The sequence below is a fragment of the Kogia breviceps genome, chromosome 12 (assembly GCF_026419965.1).
Source record: "Kogia breviceps isolate mKogBre1 chromosome 12, mKogBre1 haplotype 1, whole genome shotgun sequence".
NCBI lineage: Eukaryota > Metazoa > Chordata > Mammalia > Artiodactyla > Physeteridae > Kogia > Kogia breviceps.
The window spans coordinates 34,807,213-34,834,280 of NC_081321.1; the positions used below are offsets into that span (position 1 = coordinate 34,807,213).

A 27,068-nucleotide genomic window follows, 5' to 3' on the forward strand; every position below is an offset into this window, starting at 1 on the left:
ATGAACATTTTGGTACATGACACTTTTTGAATTATGGTTTTCTCAGGGTATATGCCCAGTAGTGGGATTGCTGGAGTCATATGGTAGCTCTATTTTTAGTTTTTTAAGGAACCTCCATACTGTTCTCCATAGTGGCTGTATCAATTTACATTCCCACCAACAGTGCAAGAGAGTTCCCTTTTCTCCATACCCTCCCTCTCCAGCATTTATTCTTTGTAGATTTTTTTATGATAGCCATTCTGACTGATGTGAGGTGATACCTCACTGTAGTTTTGATTTGCATTTCTCCAATGATTAGTGATGTTGAGCATCCATTCATGTGCTTGTTGGTAATCTGTATATTTTCTTTGGAGAAATGTGTATTTAGGTCTTCTGCCCATTTTTGGATTGGGTTGTTTGTTTTTTTGATATTGAGCTGCATGAGCTGCTTGTATATTTTGGAGATTAATCCTTTGTCAGTTGCTTCATTTGCAAATATTTTCTCCCATTCTGAGGGTTGTCTTTTCATCTTGTTTATGGTTTCCTTTGCTGTGCAAAAGTGTTATAAGTTTCATTAGGTCCCACTTGTTTATTTTTGTTTTTATTTCCATTCCTCTGGGAGGTGGGTCAAAAAGGATCTTGCTGTGATTTATGTCAGAGTGTTCTGCCTATGTTTTCCTCTAAGAGTTTTATAGTGTCCGGCCTTAAATTTAGGTCTTTAATCCATTTGGAGTATATTTTTGTGTATGGTATTAGGAAGTGTTCTAATTTCATTCTTTTACATGTAGCTGTCCAGTTTTCCCAGCACCACTTATTGAAGAGGCTGTCTTTTCTCCATTGTATATTCTTGCCTCCTTTATCCAAAATAAGGTGACCATATGTGCCTGGTTTTCTCTCTGGGTTTTCTATCCTGTTCCATTGATCTATATTTCTGTTTTTGTGCCAGTACCGTACTGTCTTGATTACTGTAGCTTTGTAGTAATAGGCTGAAGTCTGGGAGCCTGATTTCTCCAGCTCTGTTTTTCTTTCACAAAATTGTTTCGGCTATTCAAGGTCTTTTGTGTTTCCATACAAATTGTGGAATCTTTTGTTGTAGTTCTGTGAAAAATGCCATTGGAAATTTGATAGGGATTACATTGAATCTGTAGATTGCTTTGGGTACTATAGTCATTTTCACAATGTTGCTTCTTTCAATCCAAGAACGTGGTATATCTCTCCATCTGTTTGTGTCATCTTTAATTTCTTTCATCAGTGTCATAGTTTTCTGCATACATGTCTTTTGTCTCCTTAGGTTTATTCCTAGGTAAATTATTCTTTCTGTTGCCATGGTAAATGGGAGTGTTTTCTTAATTTCTCTTTCAGATTTTTCCTTATTAGTGTATAGGAATGCAAGAGATTTCTGTTCATTAATTTTGTATCCCGCTTCTTTACCAGATTCACTGATTAGCTCTAGTAGTTTTCTGGTAGCATCTTTAGGATTCTCTATGTATAGTATCATGTCATTTGCAAACAGTGACAGTTTTACGTCTTCCTTTCTGATTTGGATTCCTTTTATTTCTTTTTCTTCTCTGAATGCTGTGGCTAAAACTTCCAAAACTAAGTTGAATAATAGTGGTAAGGGTAGGCAACCTTTTCTTCTTTCTGATCTTAGAGGAAATGTTTTCAGTTTTTCACCATTGAGAACAATGTTGTCTGTGGGTTTGTCATATATGGCCTTTAATATGTTGAGATAGGTTCCCTCTATGCCTACTTTGTGGAGAGTGTTTATCATAAATGGGTGTTGAATTTTGTCAAAAGATTTTTCTGCATCTCTTGAGATGATCATATGGTTCTTATCCTTCCGTTTTTTAATATGGTGTATCACATTGATTGATTTGCGTATATTGAAGAATCCTTACCTTCCTGGGATAAACCCCACTTGATCACTCTATATGATCCTTTTAATGTGTGCTGTTGGATTCTGTTTGCTAATATTTTGTTGAGGACTTCTGCATCCATGTTCATCAGTGATATTGGCCTGTAGTTTTCTTTTTTGTGACCTTTGTCTGGTTTTGGTATCAGGGTGATGGTGGTCTCATAGAATGAGTTTGGGAGAGTTACTCCCTCTGCTACATTTTGGAAGAACAAAGGTATGGATACCAAAGGGGAAAGGTATGGTGGTGGGATGACTTGGGAAATTGGGATTGACATATATACAGTGTTGCTACTAAGTATAAAATTGGTAACTAATGAGAACCTCTTGTATAGCACAGGAAACTCTACTCAGTGCTCTGTGGTGACCTAAATGGGAAGGAAATCCAAAAAAGAGGGGATATATGTATACATATGACTGATTCACTTCACTGTACAGTAGAAACTAACACAGTATGGTAAAACAACTATACCCCAATTGTAAAAATAAAAGATTATCTTCTCACCTTGCAGTGAGAACAACTGTCCCACCAAAATTGCTATGTATATTACTCTTTCTAGATTCAGTATAGGTATTATAAAACATATCATGTAGCAGAGTATATAAAGTATTTGCAAGTTTAAAGAATAATAATGAAAGGAACAATCCTCTACCCACCACTCTGCTTAAGCACAGGACCTTAGCAACATCCTGACGCACTCTCTGGGCACCCCCCACCCACCACTCCCTGCGCTGGGGAAATTTCCATATGAATTTTTTGTTTATAATCGTTTGATTTTCTTCATATTTTATCACATATAAATGCATTTAAATGAATATACTATTTATTTTTGAATTTCTGGAACTTAATATGAATAATGTATGTTTCCAAGACTTGCTTTTCTTCACTCAACTTATTTTGTCTGAGATGTATATTGTTGTTCATGACTAAGGTTTATTCATTTTCAATACTGTATCACATTGGAGGAAAATGCCACACATAATTTATCCTTTCTGTTCTTAGCGGAAATTTTGGTTGTTTGCAGTTTTTTTGCCATTTCAAACATTGTTGATAAGAATATTCTTTTACATGTCTCTTTGTGTACATATGTACAGATAGCAAATATTAGTAGCAGTCAAATTGTAAGTTGTAGGTTATGGGCATCTCCACTTTGTTAGATAACAGCAAATTATTCTCCAAATTGACTGTTCCAATTTACATTCCTATCAGCTGTAGATCAGTTCTTATTTATTCACATCATCATCATACTTTTAAGTTTTTGCCCACCTGGTAGGTGTAATATGACATCTGCTAGGGGTTTTAATTTTAATTCCCTTGACTATAGATGGAGTTGAGTGTCTCTTTTTATGCTTATTGATATCTCATATTCTTCTGTGGAAAATTTTCATGTCTCTCGCCCCCACCCTTTTTATGTGATTGAATTCTTTATTTTTTTTATTAAAATTTTTAGGAGTTCTTCAAATGCTTTGGAGGTTAATCTTCTTTTCTAGATATATGTGTCATTAATAATTTCTTCAAATTTGTGGCCTTTTAGATCTTTTCTTATGAAACGTTTCAAACACACAAAAGTAGAAAGGATTGTGCCCTGAGCCCAGGTAACCATTGCCTGGCAATAACAGTATCAATTTCCTCCTCAGTATGTGGTTACTCTTGTTTCATCTGTATCTCAACCCACAATCCACTCCCCATCCATCAAGCAAATCCCAGTTGTCATATAATTTTATTGTGGTTTGGTTTTCACTTTGTTGCTTGTTCTTGTGATGAACAAAAGTTCTTAATTTTAATGTAGTTGAGTTTATTAACTATTTTTCTCCACAGATTATGTGTTTATATTTCTTGTTTAAGAAATCCTCTGTAAATTTAGATCATGAAGATATTCTCGTGTCTTCTTCTGTATATTTTAAAGCTTTCTTTTTTTTTAAACATCTTTATTGGAGTATAATTGATTTACAATGGTTTGTTAGTTTCTGCTTGATAACAAAGTGAATCAGCTATACATATACATATATTCCCATATCTCCTCCCTCTTGCATCTCCCTCCCACCGTCCCTATCCCACCCCTCTAGGTGGTCACACGGCACTGAGCTGATCTCCTTGTGCTATGCGACTCTTTCCCACTAGCTGTCTATTTTACTTTGGTAGTATATATAAGTCTATGCCACTCTCTCACTTCTTCCCAGCTTACCCTTCCCCCTCACCATGTCCTCAAGTTCATTCTCTAGGTCTGCATTAAAGCTTTCTTTTTTCACATTTAAGTTCTTATTACATTTTAAATTAATTTTTATGTATGGTGTGAGATATAGATCCAGTTTTCTTTGTTTGCTCATTTTGTTTTTAAATAAGAATACCTCTTCGTCTAAGCACTAGTTATACTAGGTACCCCCTGCCCTTCCCAGCCAATCTTTAATGCTATTTCTGGCATGTATGAATTTTCCAAATTTGTGAGGATTTGTTTCTGGACTCTTATTATGACTCTCTGCTAATGCCATGTTATCTTAGTTACTATAGCTTTATAATAAATTATTAATAAAGTAAAAGTTCTCAACCTTGCTCTTCATCAGAAATCTTGGCTATTCTTGGACCTTGCTCTTTCTTGTAAATTTTTGAATTAGATTATCAAGTTCTACCAAAAACTTTTGAGATTTTTATTGGTACCACAATCCACGTATAGATAAATTTGTGGTGAAGTTCTATGTTTCAGAATTTGGAGTTGTAACATGTGAATGTGTTGCTCTTTTCCATTTGTTTAGTTTTTTCCTCTCTTTATTCTGTTCTTTAATTTTCTTCTTCTCAGTGAGGTATTCCCTGTCCAGCCTACTTAAAATTATAACCCCTGTCCTCTCCTGCAATGCTTTTATTTTACTCCCATAGTGTTTAACCCCATATTACATATTGTTTCTCCTTGATATAATATAAATGAGAGCAGACTTTTATCTGTTTAGTTACTTCCTGGAATAGTTCCTGGTACACAGTAGGTACTCAATAAATTAACTTTTATAATATCCTCCATGAAGATCTTTAACATCTTTTGAGAGATTTATTCCATGGTTCAGTGATATGCTGGTAAATGTTTAACAATAGGCCTTCTGGGGTAGGGGAGAAGGGGAATGATTTGTAGAGTTTGCTAATTTCCATGGTGTAAATTATCCTACCATGGCCAATTTCAAGCTACTAATGTGAATGCAGAGTTGGGAAGAGATGTGAAGTAGCACACAATTATAGTATTCTCACCAGACAGAAACAATAGATGTAAATAAACTCAAGGTCATAGATAATTGTAAAATGTTTTTAACATCTTTATTGGAGTATAATTGCTTTACAATGGTGTGTTAGTTTCTGCTGTATGACAAAATGAATCAGCTATACAAATAATTGTAAAATTTAATAACATAACTGAATATTTAATTATACATTTATATAATTTAATTTTAAACAATGGCTTTGCTTAACAATTGGCTTGCACAATTCTTGAAAATTTAACAATGAGTTTTTGCAAGCGGTATATACCAACTCCAGAATACCACTGTCTAGGTTCTTTCTGTTTTGTGTGACTATTCTACATATCTTTTCTCGCTTTATGAAATTAAGTTTTCTAACACTTTTTTTTGTTAGTGTGTAGGAATGCATTTAAGTTTTACGTAATGTCCTTATATCTGGCAAACTGGGTAAAATCTATTCATAATTTGAATAATTTATATGTACATTCTTCTTGGCTTCTTTGTAGACAATCCTATGATCTGTAAATAATGACAGTTTTATTTCTTCACTTCCAATCTTTACATATTTTATATCTTATTGCTCTGTTATTGCATTGACATGAACCTCCAATACAATGTTAAATTTTAGTGGTAAGGGAAAATGTCTTGCTTCTGATTTTCAATGAGTGATTTAAGATTTTGTTTCTTTTTGATATCTTCTTAGTTAGACAAAAAGTTTTCTTTTATTCATAGATAAGAATTTGTTTCCTTGGGTGTTAAATTTTATGATATGATTATTCTGTATCTATTGAGATGATCATATACTATGTAGCAAAAAATGTTAAACTTGCCAGGAGTATTTTGTCACATACCTAATAACATAGCATCAAAATACAGAGAACAATGATTAACAGAAGTAAAAGGAGACATGGAAAAATAAGTACACCACAAAAATAAATGTACATGAACAACATAATTAGATACTTGATCTACTGGAAGAAAACAGATTACTCCATTGAATAATTTAAGAATATATAGTATTCTCAAATCACATGGAATATTTACAAAAATTGGCCATTTAATAGGTCAGCTATAAAACAAGTCTCAGAAAACTTCACAGAATCTGTATCATGCAAGCAGTGTTCTCTGACCACATTAAGTTTCTTTACTACCTCTGAGTAATGTCTTCATATTTATATCCCATTTCACTAATTCTCCTTTCAGCTACATATAATTTTCCTTTTAGCCTATTCATTTTTCTTCACATTTATAATTATACCTTTTGGTTCCTAAAATTCTATTAGTTTTTTGAGGGGAAATCTGCTGTGGTTTATTCACTTATTTTTAATAATCTCTTAAAATCTTTGCAAAAAATGTCTTCAAATATCATTAAACATAGTTATTTTATATTAGATTACATACTGAATATAATTTCAACAATTTTTGCCTGATTTTGTTGTTGTTTCCTGCTATTTCTGTATTCTCGTTGTTTATTTCCTCATGTTAGTATAATACATACGCTTGAACTTAGAATCCATGGACTTTTTTGAGCTTTGCATTTCAAGTGCTTTACTGCTGAGAGAATTTGAGTTTGCTTCATGCATAAGTGTAGCCTCTAGCAACCTTGGATTACTTGATATCAGTATCTCGGCTTGAGCTTTTTTTGACCACACAAATATTGTGAAATCAGTCTCCAAATCCCTCACCTCCATCCGTATTCAAGACAAATACACTTTTTTTCCTCTCATTCTCTTTTGTAGGGTGTATTTTATTTTCTAGTTCATTATTTTGTAGAGGGTATTACTTTTTCAAAATTCTTACTTTGTTCAGTAGTCTATAGTTTTACTAGCTAATTTTCATAGTCCATAGGCTTTGTCTCCAATCCCTTACATGATTATTGACTATAAAACCCAAAGTGCTAGGCCTTCAGGGAAAAATCCCAAATTGATCAGTGTTCTGTTCATTATATGTATTACTGGATGTAGTTGGCTGATATTTTGTTTAGGATATTTGCGTTTATGTCCACAGGCAAAACTGACTTCTAATTTTCCTTTTGCATCAATTTCTTATCAGAATTTAGTATCAAGGTTATGCTGACCCAAAGTAAGTTGGGAAAATTTCCCTTTTTACTTATTCTCTGGAAGAGTTTGTATAAAGATGGCTTTATTTTTTTTCTCTAAATGCTAGTGGTATTTCCCAATGAAAGTATCTAGGCTTGAAATTTTGTTGGGAAAAAAATTTAATTACAGATTTAATTTCTTTAGTAGTTATAAGACTGTTGAAAAATTTTTTTCCTTATGTCAGTTTTGTTGTACTGTTCTATAAGTGTATTAATTTTGTTTACATTTTCAAATTCATTATCATAAATGTTCTAATAGTCTTATAATGTTAATATTTATAGATTTTTATAATGATGTCCCTTTTTATTCCTAACATTATTACCTTTGCTTTTTCTCTTTTATTCTTGATTAGTCTTTCCAAGGGATTATCAGTTTTATAGACATTCCAAAGACCCAACATTTGGCTGTATTGATCCTCTCTAATTTTTCTTTGTTTTCTATTTCTTTAATTTCTTCTCTAACATATGTTAATTTTCTTTTTCCATTTTATTCATATTTATTTTACTGTTTTATAACTTTTTGACAGGATATTTAGGTCATTAATTTACAGCTTTTTTCTTTTATATACATTATAGGCTATACACATTTCTATACATTTCTACAACAGTATTAGCAGAATCTCACAAATTTTGGTGTGTAATGTCACTTGCAAATCTTTTTTTTTCAGCTCTTATGGATTAAAACTGTTTTCATTGCACACAAATACAGGGCAAAACAGTTAAATGAACAATAAATATTTCAAAGCATGTTCAACTCCTAACAAGGTAGTATGCACATTGGTTAAGAAAATTTTTAGCTTGGTAGAGTAATACCAATTGGCCAAAACCGTGCAAAGTGTATTTGTCACACTAGCTGTCAATGGCTGTGAGCATATTAACATTCAAAGCATAAGAGTTATAAACACACATCATTTGGGGTGTTTCCTTCTGGTAAAAAATAACACTTTCAGAAACAGTATTACAACAAATCAGTATTTCGTAGGAGGGGCATTTAATGATTTAGTGATGTTTGTCTTTATATTCTTTACAGCTCTTGGCACAGTACTGATATTTGAATGGGCAGTATTAGAAAATATATATTAAACAATGAATAATTCCATCCTAATTTTAATGGTGGTTGAAGAATCCCTGGGTTAGCTCCTATCCATGTGTTTATTTCTTTGCATGTGATGTTATGTGTGAGTACCAATAGACAAGTTTATATGTATTCATGAATGAAATAATGACTTTTTTATTACTCTACAAAATCATTAATCTAAAATTTCAAATTGCCCGTAAAAATGATTTTTACCCACAATGCATACTCAGAGTATAGTTTGAAGAATTAAATAAAAATAAATGATTATAATTTTACAAATTATTATTGTGGGATTCATTTAGGAAATACTAATTTTTAAATATTTTTAAGGATTAATCAAAACGTGTTCAAAATTTATAAAATATTTTTAAGACTATTGAAAACAAAGAAAACTGAAACAAAATTTAAGTATAGTCAAACCATTTAAGAAACGTGACATCAAACATAATCATTGGTGCCCTCCTTTGAAATGAAAGCCTGGGTTAATGGGCTTTTCAGCTGGAAAGAAAGGCCAAAGAATTAACTTAAGATTTTGCCACCTTGCAAATAAAAAAACTTCCAGAGCAAATAATGACCAATGCTCGGTGAATAATAAAGCTTTGTTTTATTTGGCAAATGTTACAGAAAAGTTAACTACCATCAATATATGGTTAACCAGGGGGGTGGAGGGACAGATAAGGCACAGCAATCATTAATTCACAGTTCTACTGCAGAATGAAGGGAAGTGAGGTGTGGTGGCATCACTGGAAAGCTAGGAGCCCTGCAGGGGAACAAGCTGCTGGGTAGTTGGGGAACCCAGACCACAGTCTTTGTTTGCTGGGTGGGACTTTCCAAATGGCAGCTACAGCAGGTCAGAATGTAAAACAGGTTAGTCTACCTAGCAGACTCTAGGTACTGAAAAGTTGATTTGTAGATGAATCTCTTTCCTGGTTGTCTCTCCCAGCCCTTTGTCCCTGTCTCTCTGAATCTGTTTCTGTCTCTCCTTTAAAAACAAATCTAATATTGATGGCACAAGCATATTTTGAGGCATCATACTTGCTAGGTAGGTACATGATCTCAAGGAACTATCAATCTGGTAAGAGAACCGTTCAGAGATCTCTTGCTAATAATATAGTTCTAAAGAGTGATTGCTTAAGCCATTTTTAATCTGTCACCTTTTGTTTCACAAAGAATGTCTTATATTCCCTTGCGTTAAGAATTTACATCAGTAAAGAGTGAAGATTTAATCTTACTGACAACCCTGAGGACATTCAAGGGCAATATCACCCATGTTCTGGAAAGTTTAGGAGTGAGAGTGATGGCATGTATTAAGGAGATTCAGATTGCTACTTCTTCTAAATGAAAATTTATTATTTCATTATTCCTGAGCCTTCATTTATTACGATCCTTGGGACTTGAGATAATTGAAGACAACAATAATAATCCCTTTATGTGTTATATACTGTGGAGTCATTCATTTTGAAGGATTCCCAAGTGTGTCGCAGACTGCATATGAAGTTCAGGGTGGAGATCTCTGGAATGGTGAAAGAAATGTACATAGACATACACACTGCTGCCCTTGATATCCTGAGGGGAACTTGCAGTCTCAAAATATGATAAATCCTGTGGAATGTCAGAGGTGTTGCAAACCCTCCCCCCTAATTCACAGTAGCTATGGCAATTTGATGCTGGAGGGAGGATAATAATAATAATGATGATGACAATAATAATAGATAATATCTACATTTGTTCTAATGAACAACAGTGGCAAAAACTATGCTATATATATGCAAGAAATGTCAAACCTCTTTTCATTTCTCAAGAAGAAATGAATAATAAAATATACTGGAAGCCTGAGGGAATATAATTAAAAATTATTGTAAAACTAGGCTCTGGCAGGGCTAATGTTGTAAGAGGAAAATTGAGCATTATGTATTCTTTCACTACATATTTCCCCTCCTGTCAAGTGGTAAATCAGGTAACCATTTAGGGGCATTATTCAGATTTTCCATGATCAAGTTGTTTGACAATGCAAATCATATCATCCTGGTAAAGAAGTTGAGATGCGTAAAATGGTAACTAACAACTGTGTGAATGAGAGCAATGGTGAGACAGAGATGGGGACAATATGGGGGCATTAGTCCCTGAATGGCCATGTCCCACATGCACCCCATTTATTATTCAAGTTAATGGAGAAACAGTTGAACCTGAGTATGTAGTAGCAACTTTAAAAGAAATCATATGGACTTAATCAGCATTATCCATTTTGTCAGTATGTTTTTAAAAACCTACATTCAGTTGGCAAACTAACATGATACATTAATTAATGGCACCATCACTGATGTCAAAACGATCTGGATTCAGATACCAGCTCTACCCCTAAGTAGATGTGGAATATTGGTAAGTTACTTCATTTTCCCAAGTTTCAGTTTCCTTATCAAATATAAAGATGAAAATAATTGTAACCATAGTTCACAGAGTGAACATGTAGATTAAATGTGTGTGGCACATAATAAAACTCAGTAAATATTAACAATTCTGGTAAAGTTATAGGAAGATATTTATCTCATTGAATGATTCGTTGTCTTCAAAATGTTTGAGGCATTTGTTTTTGCACGGTTCTGTGGGAGTTGTTCACCCTTTCCAATCCCTTTGATAAAATAAAGGCCATATCACATGACTTCTCTGGCATCTTTTACGTAAAAATAAATTCATTTGGCTACTTCTAGTCCCCCTTGAAGTAGGCTCAGTACAGTCGGGGGCAGTAATCAAACTTCCCAATGTGCTTAGTGAAAGCCCCTTTCCTTCTGACTCAGGCTGCTTCAGGCTGACTGCATGCAAAGGTTGGCCGCTTTATTCCGTCACCTGGCACTCTGATTTCTTTTCCCAATTTTCTAGGCTGCCTCTGCCTCCTCCAGCAAAGGAAGGGCCAAGAGATAAGGGGTAGAAAAAGTCATAATTAACTGTAACTGTCATGGTCAGCTTTGCTTGCACTCTGCAGGCAATCGTGGGTGCTTTTGTGAGTTCTTTGGAGATCCTCATGCAGCATAGCTGGGAATTTCTCCCTTCTAGTTCCCTTGATGTGGATCTCTTTGACTATCAATTCTGGTTCCACCCTCATTTCCCAGAATGATCTCTCCATTGGCTAGAACCTAAGAAAACTCTTGTTGGCCCTCTGAAATGTGGGCCATCCCTGACCCAGGGCAAAGAGTCACAAACACTTTAGCTCAACTCATTCTGCAACTGTGGCCTGTCCCCAGTGCAGGGGCCACTCTGGTCAAGGGTGTCGGGTCAGGTAGCCAGCCAGAGTCTCTTCCTTGTTAGATTTCTCAGGAGTAGACCACATACCAGCTGAGTGTATCCTCTTAGTTCTAGAGACACATATGAATCTCTGGTACTGCTTTCCCAGGGCTTATTGTTCAAGAACATCCCTCCTTAACTGTCAGGAATACCAAGAGCTCTTATAATTTCCAGCCTCTCCTCTCAGTCTCTCCAGACTCAGATGTGGGTATTCAGGTCAGGGTTGTAGAAGACGTTCTTGATCACCTCCTTTGGAAGGTTTCTTTAGAGGTCTCTGACACCAACTGGGCATCCTACAATTCAATTCAATTCAATTCCTAACTACCCTAGTTAGCACACACCCTACAGGTTAAGGGTCTGAGTTCCACGTGACTGTTCTCGTTTCAGATGCTAGCTGCAAGTCCTCCATTCCAATGCTGCCTGCACTTCCGTCCAACTTGGCTACAAATTCAGGAGTTTCCACAATCCCCCTTCAGGTTTGAAAATATACTAGAATGACACAGAACTCAGGAAAGTACTATACTTACAAAGACTATTTTATTATAAAGGATACAAATGAGCAGCCAGATAGATTGATACTTAGAGTTGCAAGTTCTACAAGAGTCCTGAGCACAGAGCTTCCATGCACCCTCCGGGCACGTCACCTACCCAGCACATCAGTATGTTCTCCAACCAGGAAGATCTCCAAGCCTCAGTGTTGAGTTATTCTCTAGGTTTTATTTCACAGGCATGATTGAGTAATTCATTGGCAGCGTTATTAAACTCAATTTCTAGTCCCCTTTCCCTCCCTGGAGGTTGGGGTGTGGAGCTGAAAGTTCTAACCCTCTAATCCTGTGGTTGGTTTCTCTGGCAACCAGCCTTTCATTCCAGAAGCTATCTGGCCATGCCCCACCCCTCCCTCTCACCACCATGCGTCACTTCACAAGTGTAAACTTTGGTATCGTCCAGAGTGGCTTGTATGGAAAACAAAGAGACTGAGGAAACCCAAGAATTTCTGAAGCTTTTTGTCTGGAACCTGGGGCAAAGATCAATATATATTTTTTTATCACCCCACCACCTTGAAATTTGGGAGTGATTGGTACCTACTGTTTAAGGTCCCAGCCAAAAGTGAGACAGGAAGAATCCCATTTAATATCCTGTTAACAGTGAAAGTGCAACATAAGTATTATGATGTAAATGTTAGTTCATATAGGACAAGTATGACCTTTAAGTTTGGGTGAGATAATTTTAAATGTTCTTGGAATTTTGTAATCATAAGTGAAAGGAAATGAAGCAAATCAAAGCACTTGTTGACAAATGGCATCCCTGATAACTAGTGACATATTTTTAATGTTTTCTGTAAACACCATGAAGGTCTTACCTTTGGTGAACCAATTTGAATGGCGATCCCCTGGGTACCAAAGCATATACTGAGAATGATATTTTCCTAATTTGAAATGTTTGTATTTAGAAAGAATCTTTGTGCCTGTAATTCTTAATCAAGGATTAGAGAGGAATAATTTATCTGGTAATTTGTAAATTTTCAAAGGTGTCTGAGGAAACTAAAATGCTTTGACTTTGAAGAACGCCTTGGGGTCATATTGAGACTCCTCAAAAGGCTGCTCTTTTCCATCATCTGGAAATTGATTTTCTTGCAAATCTCCCTGAATATATGAACAATCAATTTGGAAATTCAACTGAACTGTGTCAAAGCATTGGTTATGATAATTGTGAAAAGCTGCATGGAGAGGTTATCTTAAAAACCATATGTCGGGCTTCCCTGGTGGTGCAGTGGTTGAGAGTCCGCCTGCCGATGCAGGGGACCCGGGTTTGTGCCCCGGTCCGGGAGGATCCCACATGCCGCGGAGCGGCTGGGCCCGTGAGCCATGGCCGCTGAGCCTGCGCGTCCGGAGCCTGTGCTCCGCAGCGGGAGAGGCCACAACAGTGAGAGGCCCGCGTACCACAAAAAAAAAAAAAAAAAAAAAAAAAAAAAAAAAAACCATATGTCATATTTCACAAAAGATGTCATAAATAGAATTAGGAAACTTTGGAATGCTTTGCAAAATATGTTTTAAAGATCAGAAGTATCTGTTATCACTTGGAGCACAATTTCCCATTAGCTTTTAAGTTTATGAGTTAGGTTGTGTGATGAATGATATTTTAGATAACAATAAAACTGTTGAGGTAGACTTGCCCTGTTCTCCAAAAAATGTCCGTGCCTCCAAATACGAGTGTAGTCTGCAGACCGGCCACACCATAAGCTTAACCTGTTATCTCTACTCAGATATTTAGCAGAGAGCTTCATATGAAATCAAGGGTGATCATTAAACAAATCCATTTCATCTGCCATCACTAATCAAGGTTGTTTTAATTGTTGCTACAAAAGAACTGCATGTCCTCAAAAGGGCATATCGCCTACATAATAAGACGTTTGCCTGAGTTGTTTTCCAGGAACTTGGAGTCAGCTATGTCTAGTTTGAACTGAGCTGGTTAAGACTGGATAGGACCTCTGACCCTCTAGCTGGGCATGCGCAAGAGTCCGCTCAGTGACCTTTTGAAGTCAGGGGCTTGAAAACTCTGCCCTCAGGTCTTGTTAAGCGCCTTTATTTTTGGACATGAAGAGGTCTGTAGCTTAGTTACACCTGCACAGAATGACAATTACCACACCTTTTCCCCACACTCCCCACATTCCCCACACTTTGGACAACCCCACTTCTTTATTCTTTATCGCATAAATACCCCTAGACCCTCGCTTTCAGGGAGGCAGATCTGAGACTCGTTCTCCTATCTCCTGGCTTGGCTGCCTTGCGAATAAACCCTCTCTTAGCTGCAAACCTAGGCATCTCAGCGGTTTGGCCTGCTGTACATCAGGCAAATCAAACCTGGTTCACTAACATATTTATTACTTTATTTATAATAGGTAGACGATTGTATGATTCAAATTCATACTGTTAACATAGAAAGCAACTTAGAATAAGGCAAGTATAAATTTGTGGTACAAATTTTTAAAAGTTAGCAGGAAGCTTTTTATTTTGTTAAGTAGAGACAGGAAAATTCAAATTAGACAAACCTGTATTAAATAAAAACTTTTTATATCTCTACTGATTATTTATACCTGTGACTTTTTTTCCATGAAAATAAATACACACTTTGGTGAAGAATAAACATTTAGCTGTTGGGAACAGTTTTCCTAAAAATAATACAAATTCACTGTAGAAAAATTTAAAATATATCTATTTTTTAAAATAGATTTTTTAATTAATTAAAATTAATTTTTTAATTTTTTAAAAATAGTTTGAATGCTAGTCAAAAATCAATCTTAGAAAAAAAAAATTAGTGAATAAGAGCATGGACTCTGGAGCAGAACCCTTGAGTTCAAATCCTGGCATGTCCACTTCCTAATGTGACATCAGGAGGATTTGCTTCCCTCTCTGTGCTCGATGTCCCTCATCTGTAAAGTGGAAACAATAATAACACCTTTTTATAGGGTAGAAATGAATATTAGTTAATGTGTGTAAAGTGTTTAGAACAGTGTCTGAAGCATATTGAGTGCTATACAAATTTACTTTAAATAAGGTATATACACATGATCTTTGAGCAAAAATTTTATCCTACTGTACTTGTTCCTGTTTTTTCATGTATGTTATAATCATTTCCACATCTTTCATATTTTATACAATTTAATTATTAAACTCTTAGAGCAATTTATCGCATGTTTAATCCCAAAATTGTATATCCTATTATTATACTTTTGGCTTTGTTGACTGAAAGAAAACACACAATGTAAAAGCTGTGAGACGAGTTTATTCAGTGTCTTAGTGAGGACTGTAGCCCGCGAGACAGCCTGTCAGGTAGCTCTCAGAAACTGTTCTGAAGAGGTAAGTGGGGTGGTCAGTATAAATGTGATCTTGGTGAAGGGGGTCCATGCAACCATGCACACATGCCAGTAGAAGGTTGCTGCTAGTCATGAGAAATAGCTATCTTAGTTAATGATTTTAGTGCTTTTCTAAGTATGGGAAGATGCAAGAATCAGGTTCATACAAATTTTCTCCTGAAAATATCTATCTGAAGAACTGTTCTGCCAGTTTTCCCGGAGCACAGAGTGCCTCATTCCTGATCTCCACCGTGGACTCCTTTCAGGGTGTGTTGAGGGTCAGCAACTGCAGTGGCTAGTGACTTGATTTGTGTAGAACCACGTGGCAAGTGACATTCTTTAGTTAGCAGCTTGTTTCCAGCTTTTTATTGTTTAAAACAGTCATAATGTGATTCATACATCTAAATTTGTAGCAGTCAGGATTTTAGGATAAACTGTAAGAAGTAGAATTACAAGATACATACATATATACACATTCATAAGCATTTTTAAATAAATTTAAAAATTGTTTTTTTAAATATCCCACTAATTTTTTCCCCAGGATCAGGGAATGAGGCTATTGCCACCCCCTTTAAACCTCAGTTCTCAAGCTACCTGTTTATACCCTATTGGGAAATGTGTTTCCAATAAAAACTTTCTCATTTGTCAAACATTTTAGCTTATATTTTAATCTTTTTTCCTAGAGATTAAGTATTTTAAAGTCTTAATTACACTTACTTGCACAGAGAGTTGGAAGGAATTTTGGAATGTTAATAGCAGTTGTGGGTGTTAGAATACAGCTTTGAAAAAGTGTGTGGCAACTTTAGCAGATAGCAGGGACTTGAGCTTGACTGCCTCTTTTGTATTTTAACATAGATTTATACCCAGACGACATCTGTGGAAAAGCGCATGACACAGGTGGAAAAATGAACAATAGGTCGTCCATTCAGCCTGAGAACCACTAGCACTATGTGCCAGGCACTGTGCTGAATGACGTGTGTGTGAATAAGCATAAATATATATATAGCACATGTATTTCAAGTCTTCATAATACCTTTATGGGACAGGCTGTATTCTTATCCCAGTTTTGAAGACCAAGAAACTGAGATACAGAGAGGTTTTATAACTTGCTCACGTTTCCTTAGCTATAAGTGGTGCATCCTCACAATTTAAACCCGGCAGTCTGGTTCAGACTCTGTGCATGACACATATTACCTTTCCAGATTCCTTAATCCAGGAATCAAAGGCAAGAAGGAAGCCACAAATTTGACGTTTGGGGAAAATTGCCTTCAGAAAGTGGAGCTATAAGTGGAACCTACATCGTGGTTTCAAGGATAGAGAAATAGCAGCCTCGTTTAGGTCACCTGAAGGTTTAATGAGCCGAGCATGAAGTGAGGCTTGGGTTGCACTTAAGGCCGGCACAAGCTGTTATATACAGAGCAGACATGAGCAGGTGCCTATGTGCAGGATGGAGGAAAGGATGCCAGAGCTTGATCAAAGAAAGTCTTATGCCTATGAGTTATCTCGGACTCTCTGGGAGAAAGCCAGAGACCTCGACCTATTTGTTTTCAAGGAGTTTTGAAGGAAATTGCTTTATATGATGGTTCTCTTCCATTTCTGTAGCTTAAAAATTTGTATTTTACTTTGAAGTGTTAAACCTAAGGAGGTGGCTGTGTGGTGTGATTCCCTGACCCCATTAGAAAAGTAAGCTGTGTGTCTAAATTACCAAGGTGGTAAGAGTTTCTTCTGAATAAATTACTGATTCAATAAAAAATTTCATGGTCACCTACTATGTGCCAGTTATGGTCCTGAAGTTCTGGAGATTCTTACCTAAATAAGACAGAGATATAAGCCTTGTTCTTAAGGAACTTCTAGTGGGAGGCAAATAATCTGCAAATACACAAGATAATGACAGACCAGAGGGGGAATAAATGGTCTCAGGAGAAAACAAGGGATATCATCGAATAACTGCTTTGTGAACTCCCCAAACACAAACTGCTTTGTGTATACACCACTCGTAACTCTGAAAGAGTAAAAGATTTTCTCCTCTAAGTTAGCATATGGTGGCAGATAATGTCACAGAAGTTCTGAGAGAAAATTTGCTGTAAAAAGTCAGTGCTATGATTATGTGTTTTGGATAAAAGGCTAGAAACTGTATGGCCAGCTGACAGTTTGGAAAACTGAAGATTTGTCTGAATTATTGAGGACAACCTGAAGAACACTATTCAAAGTATTTAGGGATCTAGGCTCTGGGCCTAATTCTGCCATTGATAAGCTATGTGACTGTGGGGGAAACCAGATATTTCTCTGTTCCTTGGTTTATTATCTAAAAATAAAAATATAGACTATATGTCAGGATAAAATTGGATAATAAAGCTTGCATGAAGCTGACTTGTTTCGCATTAAACGGTGTCTGTATTTTAAGCACTGGTGACTGAATCTGGTCTATCCAGCACCTATATAGGCTGCAGTTCACAATATCAGGATTTCACCGTTTTTTTCCAATTTTATTTAATCAAGGTTATTCTATGTAAAAATAAGTCATCTCTGAAACATTTCTTTCATTCCAGTTATGTTGATAAGAAGCCATTTGAGAGCAGCTGTGTTTCTTTATTTTTATTCAATATTTAATTTGGAGAAAACCAACAATATAGAGATGTAGGAAATAGAGGTGCTCTTTTCTGGAACAATCATCATACTTGTTATTGACATCAAATATTGGATAATTTAACTTGCTCAAAATAATATATTCGCTAAGAATCTCAGCAGCCTCTAGTCAAAAAATGAAAGCTCACTTATACAACAAGAGATAGTCAAATCAGTATGACAAAATCTGAAACCTGTATTTTCTCACCAAACATGATCTTCTATGATCACAATAGGAAGCTATTTCACCAGGTGTTACACAGGAAGGCATTGGTAGGTGATATTACCTGGATCAGTTTTGCTATGCTGTGAATACCAATGGAATCATTTCCTTGGGTTTTTGTATTTTTCTCCACTATCCATTTAAAGATGAACCAAACACTGGATCTTATTTTCGGGATACTTCTTCCTTTACGTTGTTTCAAGCAGTTAAATTCATATACTGAAGAAGTAAAAGTTGTCATGGTAATTTTCAAAAAATTCCACATAGATACATTCATTCTAAAAAGTGTTTCTTCTTTAGCAAGGAAGTGGTTTCTGTAATGTACAGACACTTATTGCAGTAAACTGCAGTTGTGGATATGAAGCTGTTGTAGACTCATATGGATTCTGCTTTTAAACCTTTTCTTCAGCTTTTTTTTGGTTCACTGTATTGTCAATGTATTTTGTACCTTTTCCTCTGTCAACTTTGCAGATCAGAGGAATCAGTTGTATGAACTAAAGAAGGAAAGAATGTATTTTAGTTTATTCAGAGCATCTACAGTTTAGAAAGAAATTAGAATAACAGATACATTTATAAACAAATGGCTTATTGACACCCACCTTCTTGTCACTTTATCAAAATCTCTTTAAGATAAAGCCAAAATGTATAAATAAATAAATGTGAAAGAATTATATATCACATTTTTTTCAGATTCCCCACTATTATAAGGAGAGAAGCTCATCTTCTGAGACAATTCTGCCTACTTTTGTGCTAGCAAGTGTATTGCAGTAGTTCAAAAACACATGATAATCAGACTCTTTCTGTTTGGGGAGGTCCTTACTTTAAAAAAACAGTGTAAGTGGGTTATGGCATCATCTTGTAAGTCATTTACAAAAGTTTGCACCATTTTACCTCTTGTCACGTTGAAGAAATAAGGCATAATTTTCATTTTGTCAGCAAATCACTCTGTGACAGGCAAGTACCTACACAGTGTATACAGCAACCTTCTCTAATGGATTGCAGGTCCCACATGAGAACTTGCACTGTGCTCATTAAAATTACAGCAACAGAAAAAGCAGAAAAAATTGCCACCAAGTATTTGACTATGACATTTATATGTACTTCTTCTTAACATGCCTATGGGCATGTCACTGTAAATTGTCCATGAGGATCATAGTGACAGCTTTATGGACTAAAGTTAGAGACCTGTCCTCTCAGTTGGCTAAATGGTGACAGCCTCAATAAAAAGAACATAGTGAAAATAGCTTATATGTAGCTGTATAATTCTGTTATAACACATTTTAGGCATAGACTATCCCAAGTACCTTGGGAATTTGAAACAAAAAATGAGAAAGTGAGTATCATCAAATGATTTCCAAATATGACAAACAGAGAGGCTTCTAGCCCTGGAACAATTACACATGCAACAAAAGTATCTACCTCTTAGGAGTATGGAGAGGATTCGTGAAAGCTTCTAGCCCAGTGACTAGAATATCTGAGAGAGTTCATATATATTTCATTTTTCTTCTCTTGTAGTATTACCCATCTTTTCCTTTACCACACTATGTAAGGAAACTCATGTGAGGTGCAAAAGGTGTGTTATCAACAACAACCAGTGCAGTCATTCAGGGGGAAAGTTGGAACAACTGAAGAAGAATCAAGGGAGAGGCAGAACATAGTCTAGTCTTTGAAGGGACTCGGAATGGAAGTTAAAGTTGGGGGAAATGCAGAGATTATTCTAGACAAGAGGACCTGCAAGAGCAAAGGCTGAGCAGCAGGGGTTCACTTGGTGTTTCTGAGGGTCAGTGGAGGAACAGCGGAGGTTGGAGGCTGATGGCAGAGGGCTTCAGCATGATACTCCCAGAAGAAGACCGTGGACTTTGTCTTATAGGCACTGGGAAGTTGTTGAACAATTTTACTTGCTAGAACAGTGGCAACATTTATAGAGAAAAGTTTGTCTGCAGAGGAGCTGTTTTCAGAGATAAGAAGATGATTCATTTTTAGACATAGGAGATTTTAAAAGAAGAAGGAGTAACAGGAGATAGTTTAGGGCTGTATATGTCAAAGCCATGGAGTTGGTGAGTTTTCAGAGACATACACAGAGACACACACATAGAGACCTACAGAGAGAGAGGGATGAATGGATGAAGGGAGGGGGAGAGAGAGAGAAAAAGAGAGAGGCTAACAAGAAGATGAAGAAGAGGAGGAGGACAGGACCAAGAGGGGAAAGTACAAGGTCTTAACTAACTTTGGCATATGCTAACATGTAGCAGATCAGAGGAGGCAAAACCAGTAAAAGATAAAAGAATGGTCACTGAGTGAAAAGGAGAAAGGAGAACAGAGAAGATTGTCAAGTGTGCTGGGCAGGTAGGGGAGGGGGTGACTTAGCTCCTACTAGGTTCAGTCACTGTGTGGTGACTTTAACTCACTTTATTTTTATAACAACCCCACTGTTGCCAAATTCCAGAACAGAAGAGGAGGTTTTGGTTATTAAATCAGATCATCCATGCAGTTTTTAAGTGGCAAAGTTGAATTCACACCAAGGATTATCTGACTTCACGCTCTGCTTTTATGATTACATCCCCAAGGCAAGAGTTCAAAAAGGAAGGTTTTAAGTGGTTCTGAGAAGATACACAAAAAAGAAAATCAGACAAACCCATTGGCTTTTGTAGTTAAGAGATCTTTGGTGAAGGTCAAGAAAATAGTTTCAACTGAGAGTTGAAAAGTTTCATTCCATTGGAATTAAGGAGGAGTTCGTGGTTAAAAATCAGAGGCAGAGGTCCTCTATTGTTTGGGGAAATTGAGCAGTGCAAAAGAGAAATATGATAGTAGGCCTTTGATGTCTGGGGTCAGAGGAGGGTTTTGGGTAATGATATGGAGAGAATTTTATCCTCTTAGCAACTCATATGAGAATATCCTTGCAAGATGGGAAGAACTTTTCTGAGAAGATGATTAAGAGGAAGCTGCTAGAGCTTGGCTGGGCTGTGTTTTATACTGAAGCAAAAACGTTTTACTCTGAAAGATAAATGAGGGAGAAAGAGGAAGGGTTGGTCTCAGCTCTTTCTAGTGGGAGGATTTCCAGGCAAGATATAGTGGCTGGGGTCAAGGAAAGAGACTGAGGTAGAGATGTGTTTAAGGGACATATTTTTTAGTGAAAATTTATATGTTGTATGACATGACACCTTCTGTAATCCTCACACATTTCAGTAAAATGACAAAATTCAACATATAGTTGGTACTATTCGTTGTTTTTTCTTGTAAGATTTATATCATGTTGGTGAATTACTGAGATAGTCACTTCATAAGGAGGAAGGCTCATAGTCATTAGCATTTAATTTGTTATGGCTGTTTTATAACACTAAGATTAGAATAGTTGAATTAAAAAATTTTGGGGGTAGATGAAGGAAGTAGTAGAGAGCAAAAGATCAAAAGTACAGTGAGATTAGATGGACTCAAAAATAGGTGTGAGGAAGCACGGTTGAATGTTGGGCTTGAGGAAGGCAAGTGTTTTGGCTCATCTGAGTGAACAAATGAATAAAATGATTGCCAAGCAGCAGAGACAGATAGTTTTCAATGCCATTGCATTAGTTTTATAAATTTTTCTAGTAATGTTGCCATTTGGAGTAGAAATGAATAAAGTCTAGGGATATATTTAAGTAAGAAGGTCTATATGCTTGCTTCAGATTGTATCAGGAGGGCGTATGTCAGTTTTCTTAAAAGAGAAAGTCCCACTAACTAAATGTATAAGTCTTAGGGCATCTAATTAAAGTATCTATATAGGTGTCCATATCCTCTATGAAATATCTCCATTTTTTTGTCTCTGAGACTCTACACTTTGTGGAATAATCCAAATGTGGTTAATCCCCCCATTAACTACTTCAGTATTTTGCTCTTATGGGCTATTTTAAATATTTCATGGCATTTTCTCTACCCATTGTCCCTTCTAAGAGGAAAGTTCATGTTAAAGTTCCCAGTGAAGGGATAGACCTGGGAGCCATGGTTTTAACCAAATTGTCTGAATCTGCCCTGGACCACAGCTGATTGGAATATGCGAGTCCCCTGACATGCGACAGCTAAGCAGTACTTACTTAGTGACTTATGGTCCGTGGCTGAGCAAGAAAAGATGAGCTGGGCCAATATGTTTCTCCCTCTAGAGAATCTTATTTGATAAATGCTGTGACAAAAAACTGGTTATTGAAATGGAAAGAATGTCCCGAAGTTTCCTTGTGGCCGAAATGGTGGGATAATCGTGATTCTAGATCCAGTTTCTAAAAAGACCTTAAGATGTAATCCTAAAAATATAATTTTAACACTTTGTTTTTAAAAAGCATTAACTCTCCACCTCATAGATAAAAGGGTGCAGTGCCCCTGCTGTCGGAGCTGCACGATGTCTTCTCACTTGAACAGTCGGACTGTTTAGCTGCAACTGAAACAATGCGGTCCCACCTCCGACAGAAAGTGAACGCTCTCAGAACCCGTAAAGAGACTCAGACTCCAAATACTGTCTCCAAGAATCTTTTATCATTTTCTTTACTAAAATATGAGGACTGTACATTAGTATTTCTTTTTTTTTACCATTTATTTTTAATTTTTTTTTTTTTTTTGTGGTATGCGGGCCTCTCACTGTTGTGGCCTCTCCCGTTGCAGAGCACAGGCTCCAGATGCGCAGTCTCAGCGGCCATGGCCCACAGGCCCAGCCGCTCCGTGGCATGTGGGATCTTCCCAGACCAGGGCACGAACCCATGTGCCCTGCATCGGCAGGTGGATTCTCAACCACTGCGCCACCAGGGAAGCCCCTTTTTTTATTTTTAACATCTTTATTGGAGTATAACTTTTACAATAGTGTGTAGTTTCTCCTTTACAACAAAGTGAATCAGTTACACATATACATATGTTCCCATATCTCTTCCCTCTTGCGTCACTCTCCCTCCCACCCTCCCTATCCCACCCCTCTAGGTGGTCACAAAGCACAGAGGTGATCTCCCTGTGCTATACCACAACTTCCCACTAGCTATCTATTTTACATTTGGTAGTGTATATATGTCCCTGCCACTCTCTCACTTCGTCACACCTTACCCTTCCCCCTCCCCATATCCTCAAGTCCATGCTTTAGTAGGTCTGTGTTTTATTCCTGTCCTATCACTAATCTCTTCATGACTTTTTTCCCCTTAGATTCCATATATATGTGTTAGCATACGGTATTTGTTTTTCTCTTTCTGACTTACTTCACTCTGTATGACAGATTCCAGGTCTATCCACATCATTACAAATAACTCAGTTTCATTTCTTTTTATGGTGGAGTAATATTCCATTGTATATATGTGCCACATCTTCTTTATCCATTCATCTGTTGATGGACACTTAGGTTGCTTCCATGTCTTGGCTATCGTAAATAGAGCTGCAATGAACATTTTGGTCCATGACTCTTTTTGAATTATGGTTTTATCAGGGTATATGCCCAGCAGTGGGATTGCTGGGTCGTATGGTAGTTCTATTTGTAGTTTTTTAAGGAACCTCCATACTGTTCTCCATAGTGGCTGTATCAATTTACATTCCCACAAGCAGTGCAAGAGGGTTCCCTTTTCTCCACACCCTCTCCAGCATTTATTGTTTCTAGACTTTTTGATGATGGCCAATCTGACCGGTGTGAGATGATATCTCATTGTAGTTTTGATTTGCATTTCTCTAATGATTACTGATGTTGAGCATTCTTTCTTGTGTTTGTTGGCAATATTTATATCTTCTTTGGAGAAATGTCTATTTAGTTCTTCTGCCCATTTTTGGATTGGGTTGTTTGTTTTTTTATTATTGAGCTGCATGAGTTGCTTATAAATTTTGGAGATTAATCCTTTGTCAGTTGCTTCATTGGCAAATATTTTCTCCCATTCTGAGGGTTGTCTTTTGGTCATGTTTATGGTATCCTTTGCTGTGCAAAAGCTTTTAAGTTTCACTAGGTCCCATTGGTTTATTTTTGTTTTTATTTCCATTTCTCTAGGAGATGGGTCAAAAAGGATCTTGCTATGATTTATATCATAGAGTGTTCTGCCTATGTTTTCCTCTAAGAGTTTGATAGTGTCTGGCCTTACATTTAGGTCTTTAACCCATTTTGAGTTTATTTTTGTGTGTGGTGTTAGGGAGTGTTCTAATTTCATACTTTTACATGTAGCTGTCCAGTTTTCCCAGCACCACTTATTGAAGAGGCTGTCTTTTCTCCACTGTATATCCTTCCCTCCTTTACCAAAGATAAGGTGACCATATGTGTGTGGGTTTCTCTCTGGGCTTTCTACCCTGTACCATTGATCTATATTTCTGTTTTTGTGCCAGTACCATACTGTCTTGTTTACTGTGGCCTTGTAATATAGTCTGAAGTCAGGGAGCCTGATTCCTCCAGCTCCATTTTTCGTTCTCAAGATTGCTTTGGCTATTCGGGGTCTTTTGTGTTTCCATACAAATTGTGAAATTTTTTGTTCTAGTTCTGTAAAAAAATGCCAGTGGTAATTTGATAGGCATTGCATTGAATCTGTAGATTGCTTTGGGTAGTAGACTCATTTTCACAATGTTGATTCTTCCAATCCAAGAACATGGTATATTTCTCCACCTATTTGTATCATCTTTAATTTCTTTCCTCAGTGTCTTATAGTTTTCTGCATACAAGTCTTTTGTCTCCTTAGGTAGGTTTATTCCTAGATATTTTATTCTATTTGTTGCAATGGTAACTGGGAGTGTTTTCCTAATTTCACTTGCATATTTTTCATCATTAGTGTATAAGAATGCCAGAGATTTCTGTGCATTAATTTTGTATCCTGCTACTTTACCAAATTCATTGATTAGCTCTAGTAGTTTTCTGGTAGCATCCTTAGGATTATCTATGTATAGTATCATGTCATCTGCAAACAGTGACAGCTTTACTTCTTCTTTTCCTATTTGGATTCCTTTTATTTCTTTTTTTTCTCTGATTGCTGTGGCTAGAACTTCCAAAACTAGGTTGAATAAGAGTGCTGAGAGTGGGCAACCTTGTCTTATTCCTGATCTTAGTGGAAATGGTTTCAGTTTTTCACCATTGAGGACAGTTATGGCTTTGGGTTTGTCATATATGGCCTTTATTATGTTGAGGAAAGTTCCCTCTATGCTTACTTTCTGCAGGGTTTTTATCATAAATGGGTGTTGAATTTTGTCAAAAGCTTTCTCTGCATCTATTGAGATGATCATATGGTTTTTCTCCTTCAGTTTGTTGATATGGTGTATCATGTTGATTGATTTGCGTATATTGAAGAATCCTTGCATTCCTGGAATAAACCCCACTTGATCATGGTGTATGATCCTTTTAATGTGCTGTTGGATTCTATTTGCTAGTATTTTGTTGAGGATTTTTGCATCTATGTTCATCAGTGATATTGGCCTGTAGTTTTCTTTCTTTGTGACATCTTTGTCTGGTTTTGCTATCAGGGTGATGGTGGCCTCATGGAGTGAGTTTGGGAGTGTTCCTCCCTGTGCTATCTTTTGGAAGAGTTTGAGAAGGATAGGTGTTAGCTCTTCTCTAAATGTTGGATAGAATTCGCCTGTGAATCCATCTGGTCCTGGGCTTTTGTTTGTTGGAAGATTTTTAATCACAGTTTTAATTTCAGTGCTTGTGATTGGTCTGTTCATATTTTCTATTTCTTCCTGGTTCAGTCTCGGCAGCTTGTGCATTTCTAAGAATTTGTCCATTTCTTCCAGGTTGTCCATTTAATTGGCATACAGTTGCTTGTAGTAATCTCTAATAATCTTTTGTATTTCTGCAGTGTCAGTTGTTACATCTCCTTTTTCATTTCTAATTCTATTGATTTGAGTTTTGTCCCTTTTTTTCTTGATGAGTCTGGCTAATGGTTTATCAATTTTATTTATCTTCTGAAAGAACCAGCTTTTACTTTTATTGATCTTTGTTATTGTTCCCTTCATTTCTTTTTCATTTATTTCTGATCTGATCTTTATGATGTCTTTCCTTCTGCTAATTTTGGGGTATTTGTTCTTCTTTCTCCAATTGCTTTAGGTGCAAAGTTAGGTTGTTTATTCGAGATGTTTCCTGTTTCTTAAGGTATGATATTATTTCTATAAACTTCCCTCTTAGAACTGCTTTTGCTGTATCCCATAGGTTTTGGGGTGTCGTGTCTCCATTGTCATTTGTTTCTAAGTATTTTTAGATTTGCTCTTTGATTTCTTCAGTGATCATTTTGTTATTAAGTAGTGTATTGTTTAGCCTCCATGTGTTTGTATTTTTTACAGATCTTTTCCTGTAATTGATATCTAGTCTCATAGCATTGTGGTCAGAAAAGATACTTGATACAATTTCAATTTTCTTAAATTTACCAAGGTTTGATTTGTGACCCAAGATATGATCTATCCTGGAGAATGTTCCATGAGCACTTGAGAAAAATGTGTATTCTTTTGTTTTTGGATGGCATGTACTATAAATATCAATTAAGACCATCTTGTTTAATGTATCATTTAAAGCTTGTGTTTATTTATTTATTTTCATTTTGGTTGATCTGTCCATTGGTGAAAGTGGGGTGTTAAAGTCCCCTACTCTTATTGAGTTACTGTTGATTTCCCTGTTTATGGCTATTAGTATTTACCTTATGTATTGAGGTGCTCCTTTGTTGAGTGTATAAATATTTAAAATCATTATATCTTCTTCATGGATCGATCCCTTGCTCATTATGTAGTGTCCTTCTTTGTCTCTTGTAATGGTTTTTAGTTTAAAGTCTATTTTGTCTGATATGAGAATTGCTACTCCAGCTTTCTTCTCATTTCCATTTGCATGGAATATCTTTTTCCATCCCCTCA

General features: G+C 36.3%; 1 protein-coding gene across 9 annotated transcripts in view; it reads left to right on the forward strand.

The window, feature by feature from the left end:
• The window catches only part of TMEM117 (transmembrane protein 117), a 536,895-nt gene that overhangs the window by 172,540 nt on the left and 337,287 nt on the right, over nucleotides 1-27,068 (forward strand). The gene's annotated exons all lie outside the window — the stretch shown is intronic.